This window comes from Bos indicus, chromosome 10, assembly GCF_029378745.1.
Source record: "Bos indicus isolate NIAB-ARS_2022 breed Sahiwal x Tharparkar chromosome 10, NIAB-ARS_B.indTharparkar_mat_pri_1.0, whole genome shotgun sequence".
Taxonomy (NCBI): Eukaryota; Metazoa; Chordata; class Mammalia; order Artiodactyla; family Bovidae; genus Bos; species Bos indicus.
The window spans coordinates 49,029,220-49,044,837 of record NC_091769.1 but is presented as its reverse complement, the minus strand read 5'-3'; the positions used below and the strand labels follow the sequence as shown (position 1 = coordinate 49,044,837).

The 15,618-nt window shown below is 42.9% G+C and overlaps 1 protein-coding gene across 2 annotated transcripts in view; it reads right to left on the bottom strand.

Annotated features, from left to right (window-relative positions):
- Positions 1-15,618, bottom strand: part of RORA (RAR related orphan receptor A) — an 801,696-nt gene that overhangs the window by 464,105 nt on the left and 321,973 nt on the right. The gene's annotated exons all lie outside the window — the stretch shown is intronic.

Genomic DNA, 15,618 nt, shown 5'->3' with positions numbered 1-15,618 from the left:
TGCCAACAAAGGTCCATCTAGTCAAGGCTATGGTTTTTCGAGTGGTCATGTATGGATGTGAGAGTTGGACTGTGAAGAAAGCTGAGCACCAAAGAATTGATGCTTTTGAACTGTAGTGTTGGACAAGAATCTTGAAGGTCCCTTGAACTGCAAGGAGATCCAACCAGTCCATCCTAAAGGAGATCAGTCCTGGGTGTCCATTGGAAGGACTGATGTTGAAGCTGAAACTCCAATACTTTGGCCACCTGATGCGAAGAGCTGACTCATTGGAAAAGACCCTGATGCTGGAAAAGATTGAGGGCAGGAGAAGGGGACAACAGAGGATGAGATGGTTGGACGGCATCACTGACTCGATGGGCATGGGTTTGGGTGAACTCTGAGAGCTGGTGATGGATAGGGAGGCCTGGCGTGCTGCGGTTCATGGGGTTGCAAAGAGTCGGACACGACTGAGCGACTGAACTGAACTGAATCACCCACTTGGCTAAAGTGGAAGCAGTTCATGAGAAAGTGTCTGACTTCTTTTGCTCCCAAAGTTGCCAAATGTGACTAGTTAGCATCACCTCCATCTTAATAAATAGCTTCCTATCCATGTAACTCTTACAAACCTCATTTAAATCAGTTGGAGGATTTTTAAAAATCCCAATGCCCAGGATATACCACATACAATGAAATGAGAAAGGGTGAGGGTGGGACCCAGGTACCAGTCCTTTTTAAGTGTCCTGAATGATTCTAATACACAGCTTTGTTTGAGCACCAGGCATTTAGAGGGAGTGATCTGGGTAGAAACTCAGGAGTTAAGTCCATGGGGAGCCCTGATCTATATCACAGACTCTAGGCCTCATCAGATCATGCTGATATTCTATTTAGCTCACATTGCTTACTGCAACTAGCATATTTCTCAACCAACATGCTCTTTAACAAAGTCTAATTTGGGCCATTTCCACATTGTTAGCGTTGACAGGGAAATTCCCCATGGAACTGGTGATGGGAGGGGTTGGTGCTTTAAAATCAAGCCTTGCAAAAGTATTAAGCTGGCTTCCGGAGCCCAAAAACCATCAACAGAGGAGTTGCTTCAACAACTTCTGCATGCTGCCACCTGGTGGGGCCTGCTCCCAACTTGATCATGGCTCCTCATTCTTGGGCTCCTGCCCCCTCCCCCAAAGAGATGTAATTTAGGAAAATGTCATGCATTTTCAATCCAATTTACTGGTGCCTTCCACATTGATCAGACTTCCTTCTCCTTTTTCCTCCCATCTGGTTAATATAATTATTGCTTTCACATGGTGAAGCCATTTTATGTAATAGCTTTGTTTGTTACTATGGTTACAAGTTAGGCAGTACTTTGGAATATAAATCTATCATCTCCCAAAAGCCGCTTTCTATTTGTCAAAGTGCAGCCCTCACACGCATCAAAGAGCAAGCCAAGCGGTGGCATTCATTTTCTGTCTTAAGGAAAAGTGGCCTTTCTTGGCCAAAGTGTATTTGAAAGTCCTCTGAGTCTAGTGTGGACACTCCTTGGAAATTGCTGGGTGCCATCACCCTTTCTCCCCCAGGGGATTTTCCTGCCTGAGTGAGAGACCCATAAGAATGAGCTGAGAAAGATTCAGAAAAGTTGGTAACAGGGCAGCTCCAGCTTCTAGGCAGGAGCCCTTCTACTGTACAGCCAGCCAGAGTTGTTATTAGACTGTTCACTCTTGGCTGGTTTCTCAGCTAAAGGCAAGGCTGAGAACGTAATCTCCCCAGAGTTAAATTTCTTTAGGTGTAATCTGTTCCTCTCACGCATCTCAAGCCACGCCCCTTATTTCCTGATGGGAATGGAGTTATAATCTCCCTTTGGAAAGGCAAAAGTTTAGAGCTGGGTTCATTCTGCCACCCTCAAGTGATGAAGCGTGACCGAGTCTCTGCTGTGACAGTGCTTCACACCCAGCTGAATCAGACTCGGCCCTAGGAGGATGGAGTACATACGGCCTGTGAAGCAAGGCTCTCCTCCTTGTCTTGGTCAGAGATAGCAGCTAACCCTGGAGAGGTTTGTGGGCTTATAGCACCCTCTGTATGTGTAAACATCTAATCCTCATGACAACTGCACGAGGTCCCCATCATCTGGCCTCCCTCTCATTTTATAGAGGAGGAAATTGAGGCTCAGAGGGATTAAGCACTGTCCCCAGATCACAAAGGCCATACAAAGCCTGGCCTCATCACCTTTAGGGTCAGATTTCTGCTTAAGAAAAGTCTAAGGAACCCTTGCTGCCAACTCAGCAGAGGTTCACTTTCCCAATTCAAAGAGCAGGGACCAGGAGAAAAGAAAGAGCAGGGACTATCCATGCCTTCTTGAAGGCCTTCATTAAACCAAATGGAACAGACTCCAAATATCTTCTTCCCCGCCTTGAGGATAAATTTATTGTTTTGGTAGGCCATCAGTGAATTTCCAATGGCTATTAATTAACTAGCCATGTTATTCAAATTTATTATTGCAGAGCAGGAACATACTTATTTACACCACTCACATGGCAGGATAATTTGCAGTTATATAATTTCAATGTAATTACGATCGAAATTGCCAGGTAGAAACTAGGCACTTTGGAGGTGTGTGTTTATCAACAACTCACTACCTTGGAATTACTCACTCCTGACATGAGTAGTTGAGGCCTCATAAGAAAGGCTGTTAATTGGGGACTTTATGTTTGTATTCCCAAATGACAGAAAAAGCAGGAACCTCAGAGCTACTAGAACTATTTTCTTCTTCTTCTGGTAGACTTCTGCAGTTCTGCAGGTCCATCCTGTTTGTGGGCATGTCTGGGGTGCTCTGGTGACAGGGAGGGAGCAGAAAGAGATGTGTGAGCTTTAGTGAAGGGTGCAAGCGCTGAACTGTACCAGGTTCGTCTCTGTATCTGTTGAACCTGGGCATGGGAAGGAAATACGGATTTGTGACTTGGGAAGGAGTGAGTGAGGAAGGTCAGAGAACCTACTCATGGGCTAAGGGGCACAGAAGTCCTGGTCATCTGCTCCATGAGCAGAATGAAAGCTGGAGAAAGGAGGCCAGAAGGAGAGGAGATGGTGGATTCCATATACACGAGATGTTACGAGAAAGCACGCAGCTTACATAACCTGTACTGGGCACGCGTCACCCCTCTCCTCTCCCACAGAAAACAAAAATGATCCCAGGGCTGGTTTTCTTGACCAGTGTCTCCCTTTCTCTATATTTCCTGGTAGTCCTGAGGCTGTGTTTATTGTTTGTAAGATGGGGGCAAGGGGAGGAGAAACCCACCCAACGTGATGATTCTCAGCTCTTCAGATGGTTCTCCACTCAGCACACATAGAATAAGATAAACACTGACTTTTAGAACTGCAAGGGGAGTTCACTGAACAGGAGAGAAACCTAGGCCCCTGAAGGGCTGAACTTATGGGCCCAACTCACCCAGCAGATGAATGGAAGAGCCAGGCCTGGAATGCACATGTGTCACCCGCCAAGTGATCTTCCATAAAGCAACTCTGTTGTGAGGGAGGAGCTGTGGATGTTGTCGAATATTATTAAACTAATATAAATAATGGCCGGATGGGGTGTGTCTCTGCAGCCATCCTAAAAGCTGCTCTGGCATCTTTTTTTCTTTCCCCTTGCCTTTTAAAATAACCTTACATAAAGACTGCTGTATCAAATCCTTCCAGGGGCCAAGAGCAGAGAGACATTTGTTCTTCCTGATGTGAAGTACCTCCCACCCCGAGATAACCAAGATAACAGAACTCCACAGTCCACAACAATGCCCCCTTTTCTCCAGGCTGCTAGAAGGCTGAAGGCTACACGTGGGGCTCATTTGCTCAAATTTTCCTCAGGAAGGAGTTTTCAGGATCCTTTTCTTTCCTTCTCTTTCACTTGATACCTGCTTTTACATCAGGTAAATTGTTTTGATCTTTCTGTACCTGTGTTTTCATTATAAAATTTCCAGATGGAAGTGCAGCTATTAACCAGTCACAAATATAAATAAACAAGTAATAATCTTAAACCTTGTAGTTCAGTGCTTAAAGAACTAAATCTTACAGAATTCACAGCCATGTTGCAAAGGATCCCACCCACTCTAGCGCCACGGATATACAATGTGCAAGAGGAGGAAAGCTCAGTTTTCATGAAAAGGAACATTAGGCAGAAGAGGCTGGTTCTCTTTCTCAGCCAGAAGCACCATCTTGCCCCACTAACCATTATACTGAGAACCTTGGAGTGGTGCAGTTTGGAGAGAGACCTATAATAACCTGAAACATACTCTTCTAACAGCAAAGGAAATCAGCTGCCATTTCCTGGATGGCTGCAGCATGCCTGGTGCTATACATGGGATCTAGCTATCCAGCTATCAATATGTATCCTTTCATCATCCCCCTCTCTCAGCTTTCTAGTTTGTTGTTGTTCAGTTGCTAAGTTATGTTCAACTCTTTGTGACCCCGTGTATGGCAGCACACGCCAGGCTTCGCTGTCTTTTACTGTCTCCCAGAGTTTGCTCAAACTCATGTCCATTGAGTTGGGGATACCATCCAACCATCTCATCCTTGGTTGCCCCCTTCTCCTCCTGCCCTCAACCCTTCCCATCAGGGTTTTTCCAGTGAGTTTCTTCATATCAGGTTGCCATAGTATTGGGGCTTCATTTTTCTCTAAAATTGACATCATCATCCATACTTCGACAGATAAGGAAGCAGAGATTCGGAACTAACATTTTCAAGGTCAAAGAATAAATAGACATAGGGTCTGAAACCCATCCTCGTGTGTACATGACATTCACAATTTCTACTGCATCACTCATCCTCAGAAAATCACGGTCACCTAGAATTGTCAATAGTAGGCACCCATTTTAGATCGCTCTCAGGCCCAAGGTCACCAAGCTTGCCCAGTACCCAAACTCAACTCCCAGGAAGAACAGTTTGGGAGTGACAGATGTGAAGGATAAGGATGACCCAGCAAACCAAGGGGGAAAGCCTGTTTCTGGGGGTCATAGTTAACCACAGGCTATTATTAATACAACAGCTATTTTTCATCCTTCCAAATGAAATAGAATATTATTGCTAAAATAATATTCTAACCATTCTAACCATTGTTAGAATATTGGCAAATCTTCAAGTATGCACAATGTCAAGATGGATTTTATTAAAATTTTTATCTTAGGAAAAATTTGTTGCTTTTGTTGATGGTTTAGACAGGAGTATCCATACTTCTGTTATATGATTTTTGGTATCCTATTATAGAATGAGAGGAATTATGTTAAATCACAGATGCAGGACACTTCAGAGCAGTGCTTCTTTTGCATTAAACTTATTTCAAGGAAGATTCATGAAGCCCTGAAGGCCTGAATTGGGACTTGGGATTCAGCGATGCTGGATCAGAATATTTCAGGCTCAAATCTCAATCCTGGTTCTCCTTCAGAGCCTTTCAGGACCTTATGTCAATCCCTAGTCTTATAGAATTAATTATATATATATTTATATATATATTTATATATGTAATAGCTAATTTCTTTGTCTATTTAGACAGAAATGGGTGCTTGAAAAAACTGGAGCCTCTGGTTCACATGTGTGCCCCTGTGCCCCTATCATTCCCCTTTAAGGAAAAAAACCAACAAAGATCCATCCTTCTGTCCACCCAGGGACACGCATCACAATGCTCATAAATCCACTACTCATGATAACTCCAAAGTGGAAATACTCCCAATTCCATCAATAATGGAACAGATGAATTCTGAACATATTTCTACCATGAAATATATAGCAATGAAAGGGAAAGACCCATGTGAGGCATCACCACGGATAAAGTTAACCCACATACTGTTAGGAAAAAGAAGTCACAAATAAAAGAGCATGATTCCACTCACATCAAGCTCAAAACACATGCAAAACTCATCAAGGGTGCTAGAAGTCAAGACAGTGGTGACCTCCGAGGAGGCATTGTGATGGGCAAGGTCACCAGATGGCTTTGGGGATGCTGCTGCTATTTCACTTTTTTATGTTAGTCTAGGTTATTTGATGTGGTCACATTAAAAAGTCATTGAGATGTACAAATATGATTTGTGCACATTTCTCTCTGTGTGTTATACTTCAAATAAAAGTTAAAGAAAAAGATCAGGGTTCAATTCCCAGCTCTGCCACGTGCTGTGTGACTTGTGGGATTCACTTTTCCTTTATGCTACAGCTTTTTCATCTGAGAAATCAGCGTAATACAACCCACTTACAGAGATGTAAGAATATAATAAGAGGCTACATATGAAACAACCAGCCCTGAACTTGACAAATGGTAGCTGCTCAATTACATTCACTATTTGAATGCTTTTTAATCTAAAGAGAATAATATAACAACCCCCCATGGACTCATCATCCAACCTTAATACTTATCAACTTATGGCCAATCTTGTTTTACCTAAATGTGTCTCCCCAACCATTAAATACTCAAAGTATAGTTTAAACAAATATACTCCAACAGCAATGGAATTCCAGCAGAGCTATTTAAAATTCTAAAAGATGATGCTGTCAAAGTGCTGCACTCAATATGCCAGCAAATTTGGAAAACCCAGCTGTGGCCACAGGACTGGAAAAGGTCAATTCTCTTCCCAGTTCCCAAGAAGAGCAGTACTAAAGAATGTTCAAACCACTGGACAATTGCACTCATCTCCTATGCTAGTAAGGTTATGCTCAAAATCCTGCCTGTTAGGCTTTACCATTACATGAACCAAAAACTTAACATATGTCCAAGCCAGGGTTAGAAAAGGCAGAAACACCAGAGATCAAACTGCCAACATTTGCTGGATCTAGAGAAAACAAGGCAATTCTAGAAAAACATCTCCTGTTAAATTGACTATGATAAGAAAGCCTTCCTCAGTGATCAGTGCAAAGAAATAGAGGAAAACAAGAGAATGGGAAAGACTAGAGATCTCTTCAAGAAAATTAGAGATAGCAAGGGAACATTTCATGAAAAGATGGGCTCAATAAAGGACAGAAATGGTAGGGACCTAACAGAAGCAGAAGATATTAAGAACAGGTGGCAAGAGTACACAGAAGAACTATACAAAAAAGATCTTCATTACCAAGATAATCATGATGGTGTGATCACTCACCTAGAGCCAGACATCCTGGAATGTGAAGTCAAGTGGGCCTTAGGAAGCATCACTAAGAACAAAGCTAGTAGAGGTGATGGAATTCCAGTTGAACTATTTCAAATCCTGAAAGATGATATTGTGAAAGTGTTGCACTCAATATGTCAGCAAATTTGGAAAAATTAACAGTGGCCACAGGACTGGAAAAGGTCAGTTTTCATTCCAATCCCAAAGAAAGCTCAAACTACTGCACAGTTGCACTCATCTCACACGCTAGTAAAATAATGCTCAAAATTCTCCAAGCCAGGCTTCAGCAATATGTGAACTGTGAACTTCCAGATGTTTAAGCTGGTTTTAGAAAAGGCAGAGGAACCAGAGATCAAATTGCCAACATCTGCTGGATCATTGAAAAAGCAAGAGAGTTCCAGAAAAACATCTACTTCTGCTTTATTGACTATGCCAAAGCCTTTGACTGTATGGATCACAATAAACTGGAAAATTCTGAAAGAGATGGGAACATCAGACCACCTGACCTGCCTCTTGAGAAACCTGTATGCAGGTCAAGAAGCAACAGTTAGAACTGGACATGGAACAACAGACTAGTTCCAAATAGGAAAAGGAGTACGTCAAGGCTATATATTGTCACCCTGCTTATTTAACTTATATGCAGAGTACATCATGAGAAATGCTGGGCTGGAGGAAGCACAAGCTGGAATCAAGATTGCCGGGAGAAATATCAATAACCTCAGATATGTAGATGACACCACCATTATGGCAGAAAGTGAAGACAAACTAAAGAGCCTCTTGATGAAAGCGAAAGAGAAGAGTGAAGAAGTTGGCTTAAAGCTCAACATTCAGAAAACGAAGATCATGGCATCTGGTCCCATCACTTCATGGCAAATAGATGGGGAAACAGTGGAAACAGTGGTTGACTTAATTTTTCTGGGCTCCAAAATCACTGCAGATGGTGACTGCAGCAGTGAAATTAAAAGACGCTTACTCCTTGGAAGGAAAGTTATGACCAACCTAGACAGCTTATTAAAAAGCAGAGAAATTCCTTTTTCAACAAAGGTCCATCTAGACAAGGCTATGGTTTTTCCAGTGCTCATGTATGGATGTGAGAGTTGGACTATAAAGAAAGCTGAGCACTGAAGTATTGGTGTTTTTGAACTATGGTGTTGGAGAAGACTCTTGAGAGTCCCTTGGACTGCAAGGAGATCCAACCAGTCCCTCCTAAAGGAGATCAGTCCTGTTTTTCCATTGGAAGGACTGATGTTGAAGCTGAAACTCCAATACTTTGGCCGCCTCATGCGAAGAGCTGACTCATTGGAAAAGACCCTGCTGTTGGGAAAGATTGAGGGCAGGAGAAGGGGACGACAGAGGATGAGATGGTTTGATGGCATCACCGACTCAATGGACATGGGTTTGGGTGGACTCCGGGAATTGGTGATGGACAGGGAGGCCTGGCGTGCTGAGTTTCATGGGGTTGCAAAAAGTCAGGTACGACTGAGTGACTGAACTGAACTGAACTGGAGGACTTTGACTGTGTGGATCATAATGAACTGTGGAGAACTCTTACAAGAGATGGGACTACCAGACCATCTTACCTGTCTCCTGAGAAACCTGTATGCTGGTCAAGAAGCAACAGTTAGAACCTTGCATGGAACAACGACAAGGCTGTTTACTGTCACCCTGTTTATTTAACTTATATGCAGAGAATATCATGAGAAATGCTGGGCTGGATGAGTTACAAGCTGGAAGTAAGATTGCCAGGAGAAATACCAACAACCTCAGATATGTGGATGACAGCACTGTAATGGCAGAAAGTAAAGAGGAATTAAAGAACCTCTTGATAAGGGTGAAGGAGGAGAGTGAAAAAGCCAGCTTAAAACTAAATACTAAAAAAAACCAAGGTCATGACATCCGGACCCATCACTTCACAGCAGATAGAAGGTGAAAAGGAGGAAGCAGTGACAGATTTCCTCTTCTTGGGCTCTTAAATCACTGCAGATGGTGACTGTAGCCATGAAATCAGGACAATTGTTTCTTGGTAGGAAAGCTATGAGAAACCTAGACAGTGTGTCGAAAAGCAAAGGCATCACTTTGCTGACAAAGGTCCGCATAGTCAAGACTATAGTCTTTCTAGTAGTCACATATGGTTGTGAGAACTGGACCATAAAAAAGGCAGAGTGCCGAAGAATTGCTGCTTTCCAACTGTGGTACTGGAGAAAACTCTTGAGAGTCCCTCGGACAGCAAGGAGATCAAACCAGTTGATCTTAAAGGAAATCAACCCTGAATACTCATTGGAAAGACTGATGCTGAAGCTGAAGCTCCAATACTGTGGCCACCTGATGCCAAAGCTAACTCATTGGAAAAGACCCTGATGCGGGGAATGACTGAAGGTAGAAGGAGAAGAAGGTGTCAGAGGATGAGATGGCTGGATGGCATCAACAAAGCATTGGACTTGAACCTGGGCAAACTCCAGGAGATGGTGGGGGACTGGGAAGCCTCGTGTGCTGCAGTCCATGGGGTCGCAAAGAATCGGACATGACTTGGCGACTGAACAACACGTATACATCACTTTGCACCTCTAAAAATAACTCTTTTAAAAATCACCACCATGATATTATCATTAGGTACAGCTAGTACCACTGCACCTAACCATATGACCATTTATAACTGATTCAATCAACTCAACCCAAATGAGATATAGTGATGTGTAATTTTTTTTCATTGTTTCATTCAATCTCTTAACAAATCACAAAGGCATATTCTCTGACATGTACCCGCCAATCACCGAAGTCTTTTGTGGGGGGGCAGACGGAAAAATAGGATGAAAGCTCCTAAAAACAGCCCTAGTTTCTGTCTATAGCACTCTTCTGGATTTTTTAGAACCACGAATGGCTGCTGTCACTGTCCGAACCAGATCTGACACTGAAGCAAAGGAAAGACCCTCTAGCACAAGACTGTGACAATAAATGGGAGAGCAGCTCTTACTATCATGCAATACACAGAAGAAATCCTGTACAGGACACTCCCTGGAAGACAAGCAGGCGTGGCATCTGGTCTCAACTAAATATTTCTTGATTTTTTTTTTTTTTGATGTAGACCATTTTTAAAGTCTTTATTAAATTTGTTACAATACTGCTTCTGCTTAATTTATTTATTTGGCCACGCGGTATGTGGAATCTTAGCTCCCCAACCAGGGATCGAACCTGCACCTCCTGCATTGGAAGGTGAAGTCTCAAGTTGATTCCTTTAAAAAAAAAAAAAAAAATTGTCCCCTGGACTGCATTCATCTGAAGGTCCTTCCTTTCAAGGAGGCATTGTACTGCATTTTATGAAATCACCAGCTCATGTTCATGTCTCCTCTCACTAAATCATGAGTGCCCTGAGGAAAAGACCCTCATTTCATTCAACTGTGGATTCCCTACCCCAGTACAGTGTCCAGTACAACAGAGGCCCCCAAACAAATGTGTGTGAGATAAATGAGTGAATGGGAATGAGCAGAGCCCATGGGACAGGCTCTGCACTGGGAGCTGGAGGCCTGCAGTCTAGCCTTCTCTCTGCCTCTGACCCTTTCAGTGACCCAGAGCAAGCTACTAACTTTCATGGACTTCCAGTAATTCCTAGGATCTCTTCCAACTCTAAAAGAGCCTCCAGTTCTAGAATGTTCTTACTTTACTTACTATTGTGCTGTGATGACCCATTTATTAATTTTTATCTGAGACCTAATTGCTGGGCAAAACTCTGATGTTTTTCAGATACCCCCATAGCAACCCAACTCTGTTTGCTGGTCGCCCTAGAGCTTCTTCACTGGTTGTGTTCCCAGCACAGATGATATGCTAACAAGCCCATCCAGGATGGCCAGGAGGAACCATCCCACCTAACTCACTCATGGCATGCTGTGTACTCACTGGGCTTCAACTAAGCTGCTCTGGAGGCTAAGCTGAGCAGGGACTAAAAAGGCTCCTTTTCCTCGCTTAGTCCATGTCTGGCTCTGTTGTCCACAGAGCTGTGAGGCCTAGCCACCTGTAGATGCAGGCATAGGCCACTGAGTCTCAGAAGGTGAGCACAGGAGAAGTGAGCACAGGAAGGGTCAGCCCACTGAAATCTTACCAAGTGAAGAAACCCACTTAGGTACTAACTTTCCTCTCCTGCCATCCATCCCAGACCCTCCATCCTATTTCACAAGATAACTCTGGCTCTTAGCTGGCCAACTATTCATCTCCTGAAAGTGTTAGCTGATAACTTCTCTGAGGCTTAGGGTGTGATCAGTATGGGTCCTGGGAGAATGAAAGGGAGGTATTCAGTTATCTTTATTCCAGTCTTTTCTACTTGTTGAAAATGAAACATACAACTGGAAGGAATAGTCTCCTAATTTTTAAGAACTATTATGACACTACTGTTAATACAGGCTCATGCTATAAAAATATAAAAATGCAGATTAGAATAAAGAACACTAAAGCTGCCATATACTGTCCACATACAGAGGCCTTTGAAATTAGAGCCTCTATTTTTTATATAGTTTTAAGTGTGTATATTTCTTACATGCCCATAATCATATTTTACCTACTGTGTTTTACTGAATTCTATTTTATTTCTAATGGAATATAAATTCTATTCTATTCTGTTTCATTCTAATTCCAACAGAATAGAAGCCATGCGGTTCTATTATATGGTTGCATTTTTAATTTGCTGAAGTGGAGAGTTACATTTTGAAAAGAAATTCTTAATAACAGAAAGCATCTAAGATACAAAGGATTGACTATTTTATGGTAAGGACAAATTTTGAAGGCAAAAGGTCTTTCTTAGCCCACCTTCAGATCTCCATGCAGAGAGGCCTCTTTCCCTGCTGACCCTCTCAACTAACCATTCACCTAACTGGCCTGTGTATCAACCCAGGAAACACCAAGGGCAGATCTGGAAAAAGAAAAGAACTGGAAAAAAGAAAACCTAGTCTCTAATCCAACTCTGTCTCTTGTTAGCTCTTGGACAAGTCACTCATTGATTCATTCAGAGTCCTAAAAGCACAAATACACAGTGAAATAAATTAGTGAATCACTAATACACAGGGCGGTGTAAAGAAGTAACCAGTTAATGTGGGGAAAATACTTTGTAAACTAAAGATCACAGGGATATGAGGAGTGATTCTTGGAAAGATGGGTTACTGTTTTCAAGGATTCAAAGGTAATCTAACCAGTTAGATTAGAGCCAACCAGTCCATCCTAAAGGAAATCAGTCCTGAATATTCACTGGAAGGACTGATGCTGAAGCTGAAACTCCAATACTCTGGCCACCTGATGAGAAGAACTGACTCATTTGAAAAGACCCTGATGCTGGGAAAGATTGAAGGTGGGAGGAGAAAGAGATGACAGAGGATGAGATAGTTGGATGGCATCAGCAACTCTATGGACACGAGTTTGAGTAAGCTCCGGGAGTTGGTGATGGACAGGGAAGCCTGGTGTGCTGCAGTCCATGGGGCCACAAAGAGTTGGACACAACTGAGTGACTGAACTGAACTGAAAGCCCCTCTGTATCGCATCTTGGCAGGTTGACCCTAGCTGCAGCCATAATTGTAGAGTGCTCCCTCAATAGCATTATTTTGAAAGTTGTCATTTGCTCAGTGATGGAGCATCTCCCAGCTGAAATTGAGTCACCTTCAGGCTATCTAGCCTCTCTAAATAGGATCAACTTCCAAAGGAGTGTTTTAAATGCTCCCACGCTCAAGCCTACAGTAGATGGCTGGTCCAGCAAGGCCGGTGGAGAGAGGTCAAGTTACACACACTGTCAGGAGCCACAAAGCACTGCTCTGTTGCCCCTGCACCTCCCAGATCCCACAGAACACCACCACCGTGTCTGTAGGGCTGAGTCATAAAGACTCTGGCCCTGTAGGACTGGTTACGTCACAGGGGAGTTAGGCCATCCCTCACCAGAGGGCCCCATGTGGAATTTTGGCCCAGCCCCTCCACACTTTCGGAACAGCCCTTCACACCAACTGGGGCAGTAAGTGGCAGACAGGCCATTGGAAGTGGAACACTTCATTTTTCTGGGCCTCAGTTTCCTCAGGAGGAATATGAGGGGGGTGGGCCTGATATGTGTCAGGATTCCTCCTCACTCAAAACACCACGGACACGTAAGTTCTTGTTTGCTTTTGTGTTCTGCTCAGTGCCTGTAATAACCTGAGTTCTTAGTGATGTTTGCTGGATGAACAAGCCATGAATAAACAGATAGAAACTCCGTGCTTGTCACAAGTGGCAACAGTGTTTGGGGAATTCTGCTGTAGCTCATCACATCGTGTCAAGGGATGACCAGACATGCTGAAGCCATATCTGGCCTGCATGCTGTGCCATACACGGGGGCACCCCGAAGGCAGCAAGATGGAACGTATTTAACCAGGCCTGCTTTGAGCACCCAGGACAGAAGGCTGTCCAATCAGGGACCAGTAAGCATTGCACGGGGCCCAGAAGAGGGAGTATTTCAGACAGGTACATGTTTTGCTGTTGGAAGCCTCTCTACATATGCATCTCCTACAGCTTCTGTGTGTAGTGACACATGGCTATTCAAAGACCAAATATCCCAAGATCCAGGGTTAGCTACCTTGGAGAAGAATCTAGAAAGCACCCTACCTGGCCTGGTATCAGTTGTTACCCTGACTATCTAGAACCTTCCAGGAGCCCTTGGCAAAGTCTCAGACTCCCATCAGGCTTACGGATTTGGCAGTGCTCAGAAAACAGTCACTGGGCAAACCACATACTGTTCCCTGACTCCATCCTGCCCCAACCCAACCCTTGGCACCCTGGTTTGCCAGTGACACAAAACACTAAATTACATTTAAAGTGCATCGACAAATCTTTGCAGAAAGCGTGTTTGGCAATACATAGCAAAACTATGTAAAAACTTCAAAATGTGCACACACTTTGCTTTGTGGCTTCATTTGTAGGAGAAATTTTTACAAGTGCACAAAAGTACATGTACATGGCTGCTCCTTAGTCTTATTTAAAAAAGAAAAATTGAAAGCAACCTAAGTGTCCAGTAATACTGATGTGTCAGTTGAATACATTATGATTTACTGATGAAATATATGCATCCCAGAAGGATGATGCAAAAATATATCATAAAAGATGCATACAAGATATAATGACTAAGAGTTTATGTGATAGAGCTCATACATTAAAGATATCTAGATTATTACACATGGAAAGATAACTAAAATGATTCTCTCAGAAATGTTAACTAATCACCTAGATCTTGAGATTTGGGCTAAAGTTTACTCTGTGGGACTTCCCTAGCAGTCTAGTGGTTAAGAATCCATGCTCCCACTGCAGGGGGCATGGGTTAGATTCCTGGTTGGGGAATTAAGATCCCACATGCCCTGTGGCACTGCCAATAAATAAATAAAAATTGAAGTAAGCATCTTCAAAAAAATCTTACACTGTACTTATTTTTCCTTTTCTCCTCTCTTCCTTCCTTCCAATTGCTTGAACTCTTTACTATGAGTATGTTCTTTATTAACACTAGAAAAAAAATTATTTTCATTTTGGAATAAGAAAGAATTTCACTGACAACCTTGGAAAGGAAAAAGAAAGAGTGGAGATCTCTCTCCAAATAATTGGCATGGATTTCTAAAGCTGTAGGCACTAGTCACGCTCATTCTTCTCACTTAACTGAAGTACTGGGCAGGCATGTACCAGTTCTTCCAAGGCCTTTCCCTTCCAGCTGCCCGCCTAACAATTCCTAAAGCCGAATGAGGGTTTCACAAACCCTTATTTTTGAACAAGTCCTAAGGATGCCTTCTGTGTGAATTGTGGAATGGAGGCAAAGAATCTACTCTCCTATCCACTGCAATGTGCATTTATCATGGTCCGTCTACATTCTCAGCAGGATGCAGCTGATCCAACCATTATTATTAAAAGTACTTCTATCAACCGTTAATACTGACGCTGCACCTTCACCCCAGCTCTACTTCTAACATACAGAAAACCCAATCCTTACTGAATGTCAGAGTCCATTAGAGACCATCCAGTCCAATGTCCTCATTTTACAGAGCAATATACACATTTTGGAGAAAAGAACTCAAGGTGGATGTTGACAGAGACTGGATTAGAACTCAGGTCTTCAAGCTCTCGCTCCTATCTATGCTCCCTCACCTCCCTCACAGTCAGGCCTTTGTTTCAAGCCTGTATCTCCTCTTGCTTGCAGTATTGCAATAGTCATCTAGCAGGTTTTTCCTTGCCCAGACTCCTGCGTCCTGGCACCAGAGGATCTCCATAAAATACTGATCTGATCATCTTTCTCCTCTGAATAAATCTCTACAAATGTTCCTCCTGTCCTTCAGGACAAAGTGCAGGCTCCTCAGCATTTCACAGGAACCTCTTCAAGATTTGGCCCTGTATCAACTTCCCCGTTAACACACCTATATTCCAGTTTATATAGAACCATTTATAATTTCTCAAACAGCTAAGGTGCCTATTTGCACTTTTACAGACACCCTTTGCTCAATCTAAAATAGTCTTCTACAATTTGTTTTTCCAGTAGTCATGTATGGATGTGAAA